Source organism: Triticum aestivum, chromosome 6A (genome assembly GCF_018294505.1).
Source record: "Triticum aestivum cultivar Chinese Spring chromosome 6A, IWGSC CS RefSeq v2.1, whole genome shotgun sequence".
Lineage (NCBI taxonomy): Eukaryota > Viridiplantae > Streptophyta > Magnoliopsida > Poales > Poaceae > Triticum > Triticum aestivum.
The window spans coordinates 332,246,373-332,263,098 of NC_057809.1; positions in this window are offsets into that span (position 1 = coordinate 332,246,373).

A 16,726-nucleotide genomic window follows, 5' to 3' on the forward strand; every position below is an offset into this window, starting at 1 on the left:
ATCAATCAACATGACGAGACACCTTTAGTATATGCAGTCGATATTAGTTGCATCTTTCATATGATTTATAGCATGCGCTGCTTCTAATTTGTTGAAATTCCATTTATGATGGGACGCTTTTAACTTGGCAGAGTCATATTGGTTGCATCTTTCATGTGGTGTCTAGCTTGCATTGCTTCTTATTTGCTGGAATGGTTTCTGCTTAGTTTACACAAACAGTTGTGAACATGCCATGCCGTCCTGTTTTTCGTACATATTCCATCCCGGTATCATGTGTTTGCCTTACATCAAAGTAGTGATTGTCAGTATCATGCATGAATGAGTTCTGAAGAGAGAATTTTATTGCTTTTTCTTGTCGGTTTTACTTGACAATTCAAAATCAATAAAGCGGAAGGAAGTTAGCAAGGCAACGGATAAAGGTGCTCCTTTCGAACGGAGGGCCTGTGAAGTTTCTACTCCTCCACACCCCCAAGATGATTTCCAAGACAACACATGCATATACACTCAACAAAATTGTGTTTATGATGAGCACGTCTCCCCTAGTGCAGCATCATCGGTGATCCCTCTAACTTGGCACTGTTATATGTGGTTGCATGTTATGTGTGATGTCTAGCTTGTATTGCTTCTAATTTTGTTGAATTCCGTCTGCTTACTTTACACATTATACTTGAATAAGACGCGTGTTCCTGTTTCTAGAACATACAATATCTGTCTATCACACCATGTTCTTACATCAAATTACTACTGTTGTGTAACCTGCAACAATCACTTATCATAAGACACGTTTTACTTCGGAGTGTGATATAGCTTACATCTCACATTCTTTTCTAGCTTGTATTACTAATTTGCTGAAATGGCACTTATGACGAGATAGTTTTAACTTGGTAGAGTGCTATTCGTTGCATCTTTCATATGGTGTCTAGCTTTCATTGCTTCTAATTTGTTGAAATGCCTTCTCCTTAGTTTACACATCATAAGCTGTGAATATGCAATGTTGTGAATATGCAATGGCACTAATGACGAGAGACCTCTGACATGGTAGTGTGATGTTGTTTGCATCTTGCATATGATTTATTTCTTGTACTGCTTCATATTATATCCGCCTATCATGTGGTTGTCTAACATCAAAGTTCAGTTTGTCTGCATCACGCATCAATTTGTTTTGAAGAACTAAATTGTTATTCGTTTTTCTTGTCGGCTTGACTTAACATGGCATAGAGAAAGAGGAAGAAACACAGAATGGCAGGGAATGAGAAATGGATGAATCCTGCAGATTCTGCTGGTACTGATGGTGCAATAGAAGGTCAAAGTCCAGCAGAAAATTCTACAAACAAGGCATCCCATGCTACACGAGTTGCAAAAAAAGACAAACATAAACAAATAGCTGCCACCAAACAAGCAGAGACAACCCTAGTTCTTGCAACACCTACCACAGTACTACCAGCTACACGGCGTACTCGTGCGTCAACTGAGCTAGCAGCACGTTCCCAAGCTCCCTTGCCACCTGACACTACTTCCCAAGAACTCTTGACACAAGACGAGTTGGCAATATCAGATGAACCTTGTGAGCTTCAACAGCAAGAAGTTAGTTGCTGGAGTCAAGTTAGAGTTGCATGCTTCTTTATATGTAGTCTCACAGTTTGATGTACACTAACAATTCCTATGTTTGTTGTTGGACTAGCACCTAGGCGCAAGAGGAAACAAACATCAGGGATAATGCTCGATAGGTTAACTAAATCCAGAGGAGGAAGAATGGAGATCCGTTTTGAGGCAGGTTTAAAAAGGCCACACGATGCTACAGAGTCAGCCAAGTTAGTATCAGAGGCAGCGGTTGCTGTTAGGTGTCATGTACGTATCCTCCCAACATGGATTCAGTACAGGAATGACAAAGACGAAACCCAGTTCAACATCTTCCTCGACCATTTATCTGTAAGTATGGTTACGTATGGAAACTAGTAATATCGTCTTGCTCTCTCCAATACTTTCTAGGTTGCTGATAATGAGACTCCCATAATTTTCAACACATGAGGTTCAAGTTGGATAGCCAAGATGATGCAACCAGACAAGCTTGCACCCATGTTTTCAAGTCTGCTCTATGACAATATTGGTATAACTTGAGGAAGACTCACTTTGAAGGCAAGGCTAACAGTGAACTTGCCCAAACATCTCAAGTGGAAAATATATCTGATGAAGACTGGAGAGGCCTCGTTAAACACTGGTCCGATCCGAAGTATCAGGTACATTATATATATGTTATCAGATCACATGTTGAAGTCCTATTTATGCATGTGCCACACAAATCTATCTTCTTGTAGGTGAACTGTTCAAAGAACAAGGCCAACCGTACGAAAGTGAAATTCCAACAGACGACAGGATCTCGTAGCTATATTGCACACTGAGAGGCTCTTGTAATTAGTTGTTGTTTCACTCTTTTCGCTGTACCATATTATCAGATCTATATTAACTTGTTCCAGATGTAGAGGAAAGCCTGCAAGGACCAAAAAGTACCTGAACCAAATGCTGTGGAAATCTTCAAGGACTATCACACCAGCAAGAAGAAGGGCATGACTACACCAGTCAAAGCCGATGTTGTAAGTCCTTAATCCTCATGCCTTTTAACTACTACTTACTCTGACTTGTGCCTTGAACTGCATGGTTTGCATCCAATGTCTATTACTCTTTTCAATTTTATACACAATTGTCTTAGCGTATCATTGCACCTTACAAGGTTTAAAAGAGAGGAGTGATGTTCCTTTGATCTTGACACATAATCTAGTTCCGTGCTGGACTTGCCCACACAACGATACAATTGCCTGTTTGTCTGTTCTCAGTTGTTTTGTGATATGAATGATGTCATACTATGCTTATCGTATTATAAACTTCGTCTCTTTACCCTTAGCCCTCAATACAATGTGAAGAAATAGACAATACATTAGCGATGGTACATGGTCATATGTTTGGAACATGGTTTTATTATGTACTTTGCAATAAAATACAACTAATATTTTACATGGGTTCACCAGAATAAGTTCTGTATATAGACCAAAGCTATTTTATTTGGTTTTGCTGCCTCTTTAATATCTTCTATTCTGGTACTACTAATGTAAAACCTCAACTTTTCAGCGAGCTATGGAAAAAATGGTGGAACCGCCACCTTCTGAAGGTGGCAAGGCAACTATAACCGCAATGTCAGCTCTTGCTGCAGTGGGTCAGTACCTGTCCACTAACAGTGCCAAAAGCACGTTCTTGCGTAATACTGGGTTGGTTGTTAAGGCAATATCGTCCAAACTGCCTCATGATCAAGATATGCAAGCTCAAAGCAATGTTGTATCTGCGCTCCAGACACAAGTCCATTCCCTAACAGAGACCCTTTGTGAAACAAGGAGAAACATTGCTCAATGTCATCAAGATATGCATGGTTTTGAAACCAGACTATTAGACATTTTCTATGTTGTTCAGGAGCCTAGGGGAAATGAAGGCGAGGGTTATGGTGCTCCATTGGACAGTACATCATGAAAACGTAATAGTCAGGTCAAATGAACTGAGCTTCTGAACTTCTGGTGGTGCATTCATCTGCTAGACTATTAAGTTTTATGCCAACCTTCCTTTTGTTATATAGTTCTAATTTGTTTTGGTGCGATACAAAATTTATTCTTAACATGCATCCACTGCCTGAAGAAAACAGCAAGCCGTTTTTGTATAGTGTAGGGTGTTCCCTATATTTGCACTGGTGGCAATCTTTGATGCCGAGTGGATGTAATCTGTGCAATCGCCTTAATAGCCTAGCGTTAGTTTTGGCCTTATTTATTTCCTAGTCTTCTTTTTCCCTGGTTTGCTAGTGGCCGCAACTACCATGGGCCATATACGGGCCGTAGGATCCATGGGTCTCCTATGGGCCGTCAATAAATGGGCCTGTAATCGGTGGGCCTCGGGCCGTCGAATAAATGGTTCTACATGGGCCATAATCGGGCATAATTGGTATCGGCCCAGCACGGTAACAGGCCGCAGGACAACAAAGGCTTAATTCTGTCACAGGCATAACGGGTCGTTAATGGGCCAGAATATAGGACGGGCTAGAAACGGCGCAACGGGTTAACAGGCCAGAAACGGGCCGACTCTTGCCATGGGCCAAATTTGGCCCATTAGGGTAACAGGCCAGTAACGGGCCAACTCTTTCCATGGGCCGAATTTGGCCCATTAGTGGAACAAGCTAGTAACGGGCCGACTCTTGCCATGGGTCGAATTTGGCCCATTAGGGGAACAGGCCAGTAACGGGCCGGAAGTAATCGAGGGCTGAAAAGGAGCCCAAGAACGTATGGGCCGTCAATAGGCCGAAAGCTAACATGGGCTAGAAACGGCCCATGTAAATCACGGGCCGTTAACGGTTATAAATAAAATTACTGTTCATTATGGGCTAGAGTCACCGTGGGCCTTTACCTGGGCCGGCCTATTATGGCACACGAAAATATTGTGGGCCTTTACCTGGGCCGGCCCATTATGGCCCATGAAATCTTGTGGGCCTTTAGCTAGGCCCGCCCATTATGGTCCGCAAAATCTTGTGGGCCTTTAGCTGGGCCGGCCCATTATGGCCCGCAAAATCTTGTGGGCCTTTAGTTGGGCCGGCCCATTTAAACTAGTTGGGCCGTGCCACGTGTCGACGTATCATAGGCGCCTTCTGTCCAGTGAGTGGATGACATCTATCCCGACGATGAGCCGACACGTGTTTCCTCTAGCCAATGATGATTTTACACGTGGAAAATCCCCATTGGTCGGGGCTGTTAACGGGTTATCGGATCCAAAACCTGACCCGATAGCTTAACGGTGTTCCGTTACGGTAGATGCCACGTGTCGATCACCCTTGACGACATCACTTCTATGACGCGCGATTTATCGCCATGGAAGTGAACACTTCCGTGATGATAATTTTGGTAATGTCATGGAACACTTCTACGACAGCACAAGTATGACTATCTTGATTCTGTCATAAATTTGTCATGGATGTACATGCATGACAAAAAAGCAACCTACTGTGACAAACACGTATCATCACGGAAGTGTATTTTTTTTGTAGTGGTGCTCCTCAGCACCTGAGCAGCCAGCCCCCGTTGCAGCTCGCTCCCCCGCACCATTACCTGGAGCGAGCTCTGCACCGACGGCGAGGACGTGGACCACGATGACGGTATTCTCACGGGGCCCTATCAAGCCAATTGGGCGCTGCCCTCACTCATCAAAGGAAGGCATGTTCGCGGCAAACGTGACCTTGTTCTCACTGTGGTACAACATGCAGCTCTTCCTGGGCATCTCGTCCGGCAGAGGGACACCGGATAGAACCGTCAACATAGTTTGCCGCGCAGCAAGGGAAACCCCTACTCCTGAAACCTCATGTTGTTCTACCCACTGAGCAAGGCCCACATCGGGCGGGAATGGCGCTGAAGCGGAGCAACTCGGTGCCTGACGAACTCCCTCGCCACCATGGGCGCAGTCACACCAAGGTCCTTCAACCACCGTAGCCTGGCCCAGACGGGGGCAAGGTAGGGGCTCGCGAGCCTCTGGTGACCCCAGCCGGAGTTTGGAATGGCAGGCCCCACCGGAGCTTGGAGCAGAGGGTTGAGCACGCCGGCATCAACAAACACCCATCGCGTGCGGAACTCGCTCATGGATGAAGGAAGCTCGAAGTCAATCCCCATGCCCGTCGTTGCTGCCACGGCCTGGAAGCCACACACCCTGAGCTCTGCCGAGAACTGATGAGATGTAGCGAGAAGAAGTGGCGGAGGAGTGCCACGGAGGGGGTGATGCCCACCATGGCCTCACACACGAAGGAAAAGACGGCAAGAAGGGTCACAGATTGAGGGTTGAGATGAAGCATATGGATCTGATAGTGCTCGAGCACCGTGTTGAAGAAGGCGGAGAAGGGAGGAAGCAGGCCAGCCCAGAGGGCGTCAATGAAGATCGGGATCTCGGTGACTGCCCAAGCCATGCTGGAGCGAGATGTAGGCTAGGCCAGCATCTCTCCCCACTCGTTGAAGCTGGAGGCGAGCATGGGGCGCACGTTGCCCATGGCCTCATCATTGAGCACCCAAGGCCAGCTGAGCGCCGGCTCGAAGGATGGAGGCGCGGTTGTCGAGGACAGAGGTTTCTTCCCCTTGTCGGCTCTTTTCGGTGCCATGGCGGTAAAGCGGGCGGAACACTGGTCGGACTGAGAAGGCGTAGCAGGGCGTCGAGGAAGCAGGGAGATTGGAAGAGCCAGGCATGGCGAAGGAAGAATAACTGTGTAGGCCGCAGGGGCCGCATAGCCAGGCGGATTCAAAGGGAGCATGGGGAAGCGAAGACGCCCATTTCCAATCAACTGCCACGCGTCAACCAAGGCTGCACGCTTTTGGGGGCCCACGGTGCTCCAAACTTGACCCTCGGCTTCGCCGCGAAGCCAAGCCCGTACGCACCTTGGGCCCGGGGGCTACTATCGGCGTTCTAGGAACGGAGCTCCCCAGACTTGCCTGCATGCGGCCCGCGGCATGGCGAAGCCAGCAGGCCGTACGGCCCATCTTCATCAACAAGCATCCAAGACCCTCGCAAGGGGCCAAGCCTCGTGAGGCGGACAGTGCAAGACCTCCTCTGGAGCGGCCTAGACAGGCAGGATCATGAGGAGCGGAGATATCACGGCAGGGCAAACCTCGCGAGGCTCTCGTGACGTGAGCCATGACGATCAACGCCAGGCGGGCGCCAGCGCACACAGCGTACTTGTTTCCTCTTTGGTGCGAAGGGGGAAAGCGCAGATGCGGGGTACCGAGGCCTCAGGCAAAGGTTGCCATTTCGGTGCAACAAGACCAAGACCATGGACTGCAAGACGGAGGTCAACATGGAGCCCAAGACGGTGTCACCACCAGAGCTTTGTGCAGGCGAAGACTACTTTTGTCAGGATAGCTCGTACTAGCTATCCCCCTTCAAATTAGCCCGCCATTGTTGGCTCCCTTCCCGCTCGATATTTGGGAAGAGGACCAGGGCCTCTATAAATAGGACTAGCCACCATAGAGAAAGGGGGACTGGAGCTTAGAGGGGATCGGAGCTTAGAGGGACGGATCAAACCAAGAGAGAGAGACACACACACAAGTTCATACGCACAAGAACACCTCAACCTCAGGAGGAAGTTCTTCCCTTGTACTGTTCATCATCAGCCCAAGAGGCAATCCACCACCACCACACTAGAGTAGGGTATTACACCACAACGGTGGCCCGAACTAGTTTAAACCCTGTGTCTTCCTGTGTTGCGAGTTCGTCTGCTAGATCTTAGCGAGTTAGAGTGTAGATTGGTATGAAGGGAAAGACTCCGCGCGCGCCCCTGTGTTCGAACTTTAAGGGTTAGCCGGAACCCCACATCCGGCAGCGATGCCCTCTGCCTCATTGTTGCCGGGGTGGGGTCTCAGTGAAGTAGGCCCTCACCAAAGCCTGTGAAATCCTCCGCCTCGGTGCCGGCGGGGCGGGGCATCGGCGAAGCCAGCGGTGTCCTCTGCCTCGTTGTTGGTGCGGCGGGGCCTCGGCAGAGCAGGGCCTCGTCGACGCCAGCGGAGTGTGGACTCGGCGGAGCCGGCATTGTCCTCCGCCTCATCCTCGATCTCGCCAAACAGCGCGTCGCCTGCTTCATTGCCCTCTTTATAGGCGGCAGCTACCTCCGCCACCCACATGCGGTACCGCCAGCGCGTGAGGCGGCTCTTGTGGGAGGAGCGGTATGAGTCGAGCAGCACCTCTTTCTCCGCCCGCTCTGCGTTGATCTGCTCCTCCGCTTGCAGGTTCTCTTGAAGGAGGTGGTGGTTGTAGGCGGCGGTGGCCTGCGCCACCTGGAACTGCTCCTGACGCTTCTGCCTCACTGTGTCCATGTACTGGGCACGGGCCTCGGCGATGGTCATGGTGCAATGCACCAGCAAGGATGGCGCGGAAGAGGGGGTTGCCGCCGGATCGTCGACTACCATGTTCTCCATTGGGACGTCGTCGTCCTCCATCTGCCTGCCTGCTAGCCAGTCGATAGCAATGGCTGCCATCTCCTTGTGGTCCCTCGTCCACCCGTTCTGAAGAGCGCTGGAGCACGAGGAAGCCATGGTGGGCAATAGTGGTGTGGACAAGAGAAAGGGAACGGAGGCGGATGACTGCGGCAATGGCTGACGCAACAGTTTATATAGCAATGATGGATGGCGGAGGGACGGATGGGTGGCGCCGGAGTAGCCGCCTCGGCAACCGTGTATCATTAATGTGGGCAGCAAACGGACGGATGGCCAGCACTTGTGTCGTTTGAACATGGAGCAATTGCCTATGCTAGGAAGCGGCATGGGCGGCGCTGACTGTTTCGGGCAGAAAGCGCGCGCGGGCGAGGGAGGCAGTCTGGGTGGGCCAGGGCAGTCAGACTCGCTCTTGGCAGCGGGCCGGTCTAGCACCCGGACTTGTTGGCTCGCCAATGAGCTTGCTGAGCAGAGCGACGACAATCAGAAGAGCCGACGCCACTGTCCAAAGCCGGTTCATGCCGTGTTCACCATAGAGCAGGTGCGGCCGCACTTCGACGCCCTAATGGCAGAAGAGCTACTAGCGCCGGAGGACCTGTGCTGCAACCTTCGTCTCCTCAAGGAGCACCGACGAACAAGCGAAGGACAATGCCATCGCGGACATGTGGCCCTATGATCCTGGCTTCCTAAATGAGCAGCGGGCGCTGTATCAGACCATCCGTAGGGCCCATGAGGCCCTCTCCGCCGTCCTTTGAGTTGTTGCGCTCGTCGTGGCACCGCCTTCTCGTGTTTTCAACATGGTCAATGGACATGTGGAATGAGGAGATGACTTTACTTGGAGAGGATGACAGTGGGGACCCACCAGGGCCATAGCCGCACGTACGCAAGTGCCTCCTTATTATATACAACTATAATTTTTTTTGCTTCCTCCTGGTTTCCTAACATCACGGTCCCACACCATTGTCAATCTATGGAGTCAATAAATGAGAGAATTGCACAAGGAGCGGCCGACAGCTGGGACCAAGCAGCTCGAGCAGTTTTTTTGTTTTTGAGGTGTGAGCATTGTAGAGTTTTTCTTGAGCGATGTTTTTGTTGTTATTCAGAGGAGAGCAGGGTATTAACTGGGCGGGCTGTGGCCCATCTAGCCCAGGCCAGATATCTAGCCCAAATATTAATTTTTTTCAAGCTGAAAATGGCTAGCCCAGTTGTACTTCTTTTTTAGAATACCCAGGCAAGGTCAACTTGTTATTCTCTGCCCCGCTGGGCTGCAAATCTTTCCTAGGAGGGATGCATTAGGTTTAACAAGAAATTTGCTTTAAGAAATAATAAATGGTATGTAATTATACAAACTGGGTAGTAACTATAAAAAATGCACCAAACTTGTAATTAATTTTAAAAAATATTATTTTTGGATTTTGAAAATTTAATTTCATTAATTGTTGCACGGGCAATATTTCACTGGATTTTTGCATAATACAAATTTATTTTGAAATTATATTTAATATGACTAGAAATTTTGGGATAAAAATATTTCGGATCCCATCAAAATGTGGGAGAATTTATTGAATTCTATTTTGAGCGGTTGGTTAAAATTATTAATCATTGAACTAGCTAGAAAATGGGCTATACTTTTAACAAAGTGTAAATGGGTTGTAGTAAATTCCATTAGAATTCAAAAATGGGTTGTACATTCTTGCAAATCGCAAATGGGCTATATGTTCTCTGCCACACACTTGTGGGCCTACTAAGTTGATGCGTCCCCTAAAAACACTAAGTTGACAAAACTTATAGTCAACACACGGTTCTAGTAGCAGTGGTCGCTGGATGTCCATCCAATGGATGCGTGCTTCTTCTTCAATCTCAGATATTCTTGCTTCAGCCGCCCAAAAAATGATTCCTCCCCCTGACATCTAGGGCGCACCATTTCAGAGGCTGACTTGTGGGCCTACTACGTTGGCGCGTACCATGGGCTTTGTCAACTTTGTCAATATAAATTATTCTAGCTGAAATGATCGTACGATGTCCATCCAATGGCCGTTTGCGTCTTCAACCTCTGGTCTTCTTGCTCTAGCCAGCCAAACCAGCGCCGGCCGTGTCGCCTGCTCTTGCCTCCCGTTTCCGGCTCTGCTGCCACCGCTGGCCATGCTATCCCTCTATACTCACCCACACCTCATGTTATTCTTCGGTGACGGCAGCCTCACACCGCAGCTAAAGCAGTCAACCCACGTACTCCCGCATCCGCTACCGCGTCTTCCCCGGCTCTGTGTTGTTCCCTTCCTAGGCCTCGTCGTCGTCCACCGCCTTGGTGCTGCCCGCGCGGCGTGGTCAACATGGTCAATGAAGGACATCCATCGCAAGAGGACTTTAGGCGATGAGGCTGACAGCTGGACCCACCACCTACATCTTCGAACACAAGGAAGTGCCTCCTTATTACTCACACAATAAAAACGATTCCTCCCCCTGATAGCTGGGACCGACCAGCTATATCTTTGCACACAAGGAAGTGCGTCCTTATCCTCCCTGACCTTTGGGACCCACCTAGTCAAAGCGTACGTAGCATTGTCTGTTTGGTCATGAACGTGTATGTCGGATTTCGGGTTCCAGCAAAACCCTTGAGGTTCGAACACTGGGGTTCACACGAAAATCTCTCCTCCCCCTAGCTCGCGCACGTCGTGATCTCACGACCTAGCTCGACGAACCCAAAGAACGGGAGACACAAGAGTTTATACTAGTTCAGGCCGCCGATGTGGTGTAATACCCTACTCCACTGAGGTGTGGTGGATTGCCTCTTGGGCTGAGGATGAAGAGTTACAAGGGAAGAACAGCCTCCTGAGGAGAGGTGTTCTTGTGCTTGGCGAACTTGTGTGGTTGGGGATGATCTAGATCCTCTGCCTATGGTGGTGGCTAGTCCTATTTATAGAGGCCCTGGTCCTCTCCCCAAATATTGAGCGGGAAGGGATCCAACGACGGCCAAATTCGAAGGGAGACAACTAGTACAAGTTATCCTGACTAAAGGTGGTCTTCGCCTCCCAAAGGCTCTGGTGGTGACGCCGTCTTGGGCACCACGGTGACCTCCGTCCTGCAGTCATGCTTGCCTTGGTCTCGTTGCATCGATATGGAAACCTTTGCCTGATGCTTCGGGACTCCTCGCCTGCGCTTGCCCCTTTAGCACCAATGAGGAAACGAGGACACTGCAAGCCCTGGAGCCCACCTGGCGCCCGCGAGGCTCTAGTCATCATGGCTTGCCTCACAGAAACCTCGCGAGGTGTCCCTTGCCTTGAACTCTCCGCCCCTCGTGAGCCTGCATGGTGAAGCTTCCCCCGAGGAGCTCTTGTGTCATCCGCCTCACGAGGCTTGGCTCCTCGCGAGGGTCTTGAGTGTTTGCTGGTGAAGATGGGCCGTACAGGGCCATTGGTGGAGCCACGCTGCAGGCCGCAGGTAGGCAAGTCTAGGGACCCCTGTTCCCAGAACGCCGAAAGTAGCCATCAGGCCCAAGGTGCACTCGGACTTGGCTTCGAGGCGAAGCCAAAGGGCAAGTGCGGAGCGCCGCGGGCCCCAACAGCCTACAGCCCCGCTTGACGCGTGGAGATTGATTGGTCGTGGGCGTCTCCACTTGCCCACGCTGCCTCGGCAACTGCCCGACCTGACGAGTCGTTACTGCATGCAGAAAATATCATTATTACCTAAGATCGTGGAGGCCGGCGGTTGGCCTCCCCTTGGCTATAATGGGAAGAGGGGGCGGAGCCCCTGTCACCCATCTCTTCCTTTGCTTCCCCCGCTCCTTCTTCTTCCTTGCTTCATCACTTGCTACATCAACCATGGCACCAATACGGAGGTTCTCGGCCGCGGAGAAGGGAAAGACTCCCCTTGATGAGCCCGAGCCACTTCTGCCAAAAAATAGGCTGTCCCATCATCGCGACATAGTTGTGAGGCCGAAAGTGTCACGACCATGGTACGAGCGGCCACCTCCCAGGTGTCTGTTGCCCTTGTACACCCAAGCTGAGGGCTCCGGAGGGAGGGCGACGAGCGCCGCCGCCCACGCCAGGGCCGTGGTCGCCGCACCGCGGTGACGCACGACGTTGCCCCAGGGGTCCATGCCACGGACTCCTCGCGTGAATTCGTGCTGTGGGCGGCGATGCCTCCGCGCACTTGGATTCGCTTCCCGCAGTTCTTCGCCGCCGAGATGCCGCCGAGGGGCCCCCTCGAGATTTGGTTGCAGCACATCGACTGTGATGCCCGGCGACTGGGGTGGAGGTTGAAGCTATCTCCCCCAGGAGGATCTTCATGACTCGTGGCTGGGGCGAGGTCGCTCGAGGCTGCCGTGCGAAAGGCGCCCTCACCATCCACTTTGAGTACGACGGCGTCTCCACGATGTTCTTCAAGGTCTTCGACGAGGAAGGCCGCCGCTTGGAGTGTTGCCCTCAAGGGGGTTGCCAGGACGGCACAGCGGCCGACGCCGAGCCTGCCGCTGGGCTCGCCATCAGCTGCTCCAGCTACAGTGGTGACTCCTGGTGATGCAGCGACTCTCCCGACCTCGTCGAGACTCCGGAGACAAGCGACGACAGCTTCGTGCCTCCGAGCTCTCGTCGGGCCCGGAGCAAGGCCGCAACGTCCGACCATAGCCGTTGTTGATCTGGACGGGGTTGGTGTCGGCCTCCCGTGGCCCACTGTTGATGATGGCGTTGGCTGCCCCGGCGCGTGTAGATAGAGCTCCTAGGAACTCCCTTCTTTTTGTTCCCTGCGAGGAATCAAAATGGACCCGTGAGGGCATGTAAAGGGTCTGTAATGTCTTCTGTTCATATTATCCCTATTATGAAAATTTGCAAACGCATGTCTTGTTTCGGCTCGGTCTCCCCTTTCCAACCCCACGGCGGCTTGGTGCTCTACGCCGACAGGTCCCGGTCCCGAGGTAGGCTGCAGCCATCGCTGGTATGCCAGGTCGTGATGCCGTGGTCAAGGCTAGGAGGTGAGCGACCCGAGGTCCAGTAAGAGCTCCTGAGGCGCAATGCTCAGGAGGTCCTCTTTAGCGCTCAAGCAACTACCGATAGGCAGGAAAGGGTGGTGATGTTGCCGTAACAAAGCTGCCACAAGTGAGGATCCCATGTTGTAGCGCTAGGTCGATCCAGGCGCGAGACTTATCTTGGCATTCCGGAGCTGGTTCCTTGTGTTGCGCCAGACTTGTGCGTCAACCACTGTCGGGTAACTAGGTCAGGCCCGTGCGAGCCTCCCCCTCTTCTCCATGCTCTTCTATGTGCTCTGCGTCCTTAGGTCCCGGCCCTTGAGTGAGCTTAGCCGCCGCTGGTATGACAGGTCACGATGCCGTGGTCAAGGCCAGGGGGTGAGGGCTAGAGAGCCAGTAAGAGCTCCTGAGTCGCAATGCTCAGGAGCCCCCACTTTTAACATGCAAGAGAATCGCACGGGAGAAGAAGGAGCCCATGGCACCACCCGCTGTCGTCCTCATGAGGTCCCTACAGATTAGCATGAGGAGGAACATAGATCGCCATGATGATTGTCGGTCTGCCCCAGGCCGCTCTGCAAGAAGGTGAAGGCACTGAGGGTCTGGTGAGGTGACGTGTGCGGGCACGCCGCGAGCCAGAGCTCAACCGCTCAGATTTATTAGTGTTGCAGGGACGAACCCGAGCACAAGCACCGTCCCGGCATGAGAGGTTCCCGCTACGGGCGATAATCAAGCAGGCGGTGATGATAGGTAGCTTATGCATGGATAGCAAACTAGCTTAGGTAAATGGAAGAATGATACATGCCACTGGGTTGAACCCGAACGGCTTGGGCATGATGCAGCCAATGGTGCCCCCAGCAGAGTAAGCTAAAGACGTAAAAGGATACATGCCGCAGGGACAGACCCATCCGGCCTATGAATGATGCAGCCGAAGGGGTGCTCCTAGCTAAATAAACTTGGAAAATGTCACCTGGTTTGGTTGTTGAAGGAGTGTTGGGGTAGCTGAAGGCGCGGGCTGAAGAAGTCGCTCTTCACGAGCCGTCGTGACCTAGAGCCTCGGGAGGCTCTGGAGGCTCTAGTCGCCTCACGAGGACCATCTCCATCTCCGCCAGGATTGTGTGATGCCTGGCCTCCTAACCTGCCAGGATGCTCTGCAGGTTGTGCTGGAAGGCGGCTGCTATGCTCGACAGGCCGAACGACATGCGCACGTAGCTGTGAGGTGGACCCTCACACCGACCAGCACACGAAGGCCAGAAGTGCTCCTGAGATGCGGCCCTGTTGAGCCCTGGGATGTCGATGCAGATGCGCAGCTCACCACCCTCAGCCGGGTGGGGAGCTACACCAGGTGGGCGGTGGTCGCCGTGTACTGCCCTTACTTCCTGAAGCTCCTGAATGGTCTTGACGATGAACTCCTGAGCGTCGGGCGCTCCTCTCCCAGTGCCCTCCTGAGGGAAACGTGTCATGAAGCACGCCTCCATGTGGTACCCGAGCGCCTCCCTCGTGATGCTGGCTAGGTCCGAAGCCCTCTAGAAGAGAGTTCCCGAGCCCTGCCCGAGGAGGGAGCCGGGTGCGCCTCCCTATGCGATGGAGGGAGGCGCCGCTCCCCTGAGGCCCAGTGCGGAGTAGCTGCTTCTTCTTCTTGTGGCTAGCCTCAGGAAGGTACTCCACATACGCGCTGCCAGGGTCCCCGACTGCTGTAGCTTGGAAGGCACGCCTGAGGGAGCACACCGCGTCTCTTTCTTTGCATGGGGCTATGATGATTCCGCCGCTTCCCGGCATCTTGAGGACGTTGTAGCCATGGTAGGTGACTGCCATGAATTTTGCTAGCGCTGGGTACCCGATGATGGCATTGTACGGCAGGCGGGTGTTGGCGACGTCAAAGTCGACAAGCTCGGTGTGCTACTTGTCGCGCTGGTCAAAGGTGACATGGAGACGAACTTTCCCTATCGGGGTGGTGGAGCTGTCAGTCACTTCTGAGAAAGGCTTGGTGGGTTGCAGCTGATCGTATGGCACTTGAAGGTTGTCGAACGTCTCGACGGACAGGACACTGAGCCTTGCGCCGCCGTCGATGAGGGTCTTGGTGACTTGGACATTGCTGATGACGGGTGAACAGAGCATCGGGAGAACGCCGGCGGTTGCCGCGCATTTGAGCTGGTCCGCTGATCTAAAGGTGATGGCGTACTTGGAACATCTGAGCGGGCGCGTGGCCTCGAGCTTGGGGAGGCCTGCATTCACCTCGCAAGAGAACTACTTGAAGATGTGCTGGGAGGCTGGGGCCTGAGCACCACCCAAAATGCAGGCGATGGCGCGCGGCTCCTAGAAGCCCCCAGCCCCTTCGTCCTGTTGGTGGTCGTCATTCCTCCTTGGTGGTGGCGGCAGCGGAGGGAGACCAAGATTGCCCTGAGGACGATCCTCGTGAGGCTGGTCCCTCCAGGCACCCTCATGAGGCTGGTCCTGCCAGCGGTCCTCGCGAGGCTGGTTGCGCCACTCCTGGCGGGGCCCGTGGTCGTCCCAACGGCCATCACCTCATCCACCTCCTCGGCCGTAGCCCTAGTCGTTGCGCTCGGCGCGTCGACCAAAGCGTCCATCTCGAATGGCCCTGAGCTCTTGACAATAGTTGGTGTTGTGGCCGCGCACGTTGTGGAAGGCGCAGAACGTACAGCTTCCCTTGGATGACTCGGGAAGGTCTCGGCCGCGCTTTGTGTCTAGCTCTGCCACGAGTACGGATACCCCTTTGCACTTCACGTCCTTGACCTTGGACTTCTTCTCCTATGGATCCGCAGTAGGGAGCTCGAGGAGGGAGATATGCCCCTCTTCAGCTCTTGCACACTTTGTTGCTATGTTGAACAACTCCAAAGTCGTGCACGGCTCCTCATGGATGGCGAGATCCTCCTTCATCTTGATGTCGCGGACGCCGTCGGAAAACACTGAGATGATGGCCTCATCCGTCACCTTGGGGATCTTGAGGCGCACGCTGTTCAAGCGCTGGATGTACTTCTGCAGGGTCTCTCCCGGCTATTGCTTGATGTGGCGCAGGTCACCCGCGGATGGGGGGCGGTCGCGAGTGCCCTGCAAGTTGGTGAAGAAGCAGTCACGCATCTCATCCCAGGAGGAGATCAAGCCCGGGGGAAGGTTCAGGAGCCATGAGCGGGCACCGTCTTTGAGAGCCATGGGGAACCAGTTCGCCATGACCTTTTCGTCGCAGTTGGCCGCCTCGATGCTGAGCTCGTAGAGCTGCAAGAACTCCGCAGGATCGGGGGTGCCATCGTAGCGAGGAGGCAGTCCGGCTTGAACTTGCCCGACCAGGCGATGCTACGCAACTCAGGAGTGAAGGCACGGCAGCCTGCCGTGGCCACCGGGGCCCGTCGTGGAGGCGGAGCTTGATCATGGTGTCCCCGCGCCGCCACAGCAAGTCGCGCATGGCCCTGCCGTGGCAAGCGATCCTGACGTGGCGGTGCTGGGAGTGGTGGAGCGTTTTCTTACGGCCGGGGAACCTCTTGGCAGCTTCCTTCTTCGTGCGCGGGCACACGGCATGGTGGATCACACCGCGGGACCACACGTCTTGGGGCGAGGACGCCGTCTTGATGCGGAAGGGGGGAGGCGCTCCATGAGTCACGCATTTCGGCGTGAGGGCACCGTCTTGATGCGGAGGTGCTCCATGATCCACATCGCCCGCAACTGGGGATGGGCGAGGCAGCGAGAGGGATGGTGCGGGAGAGCTCCCAGCGGCGCTGACGAGCTGGGCGATGCGGTCCAACCAGTCCTCGTAGAGGTTGATACG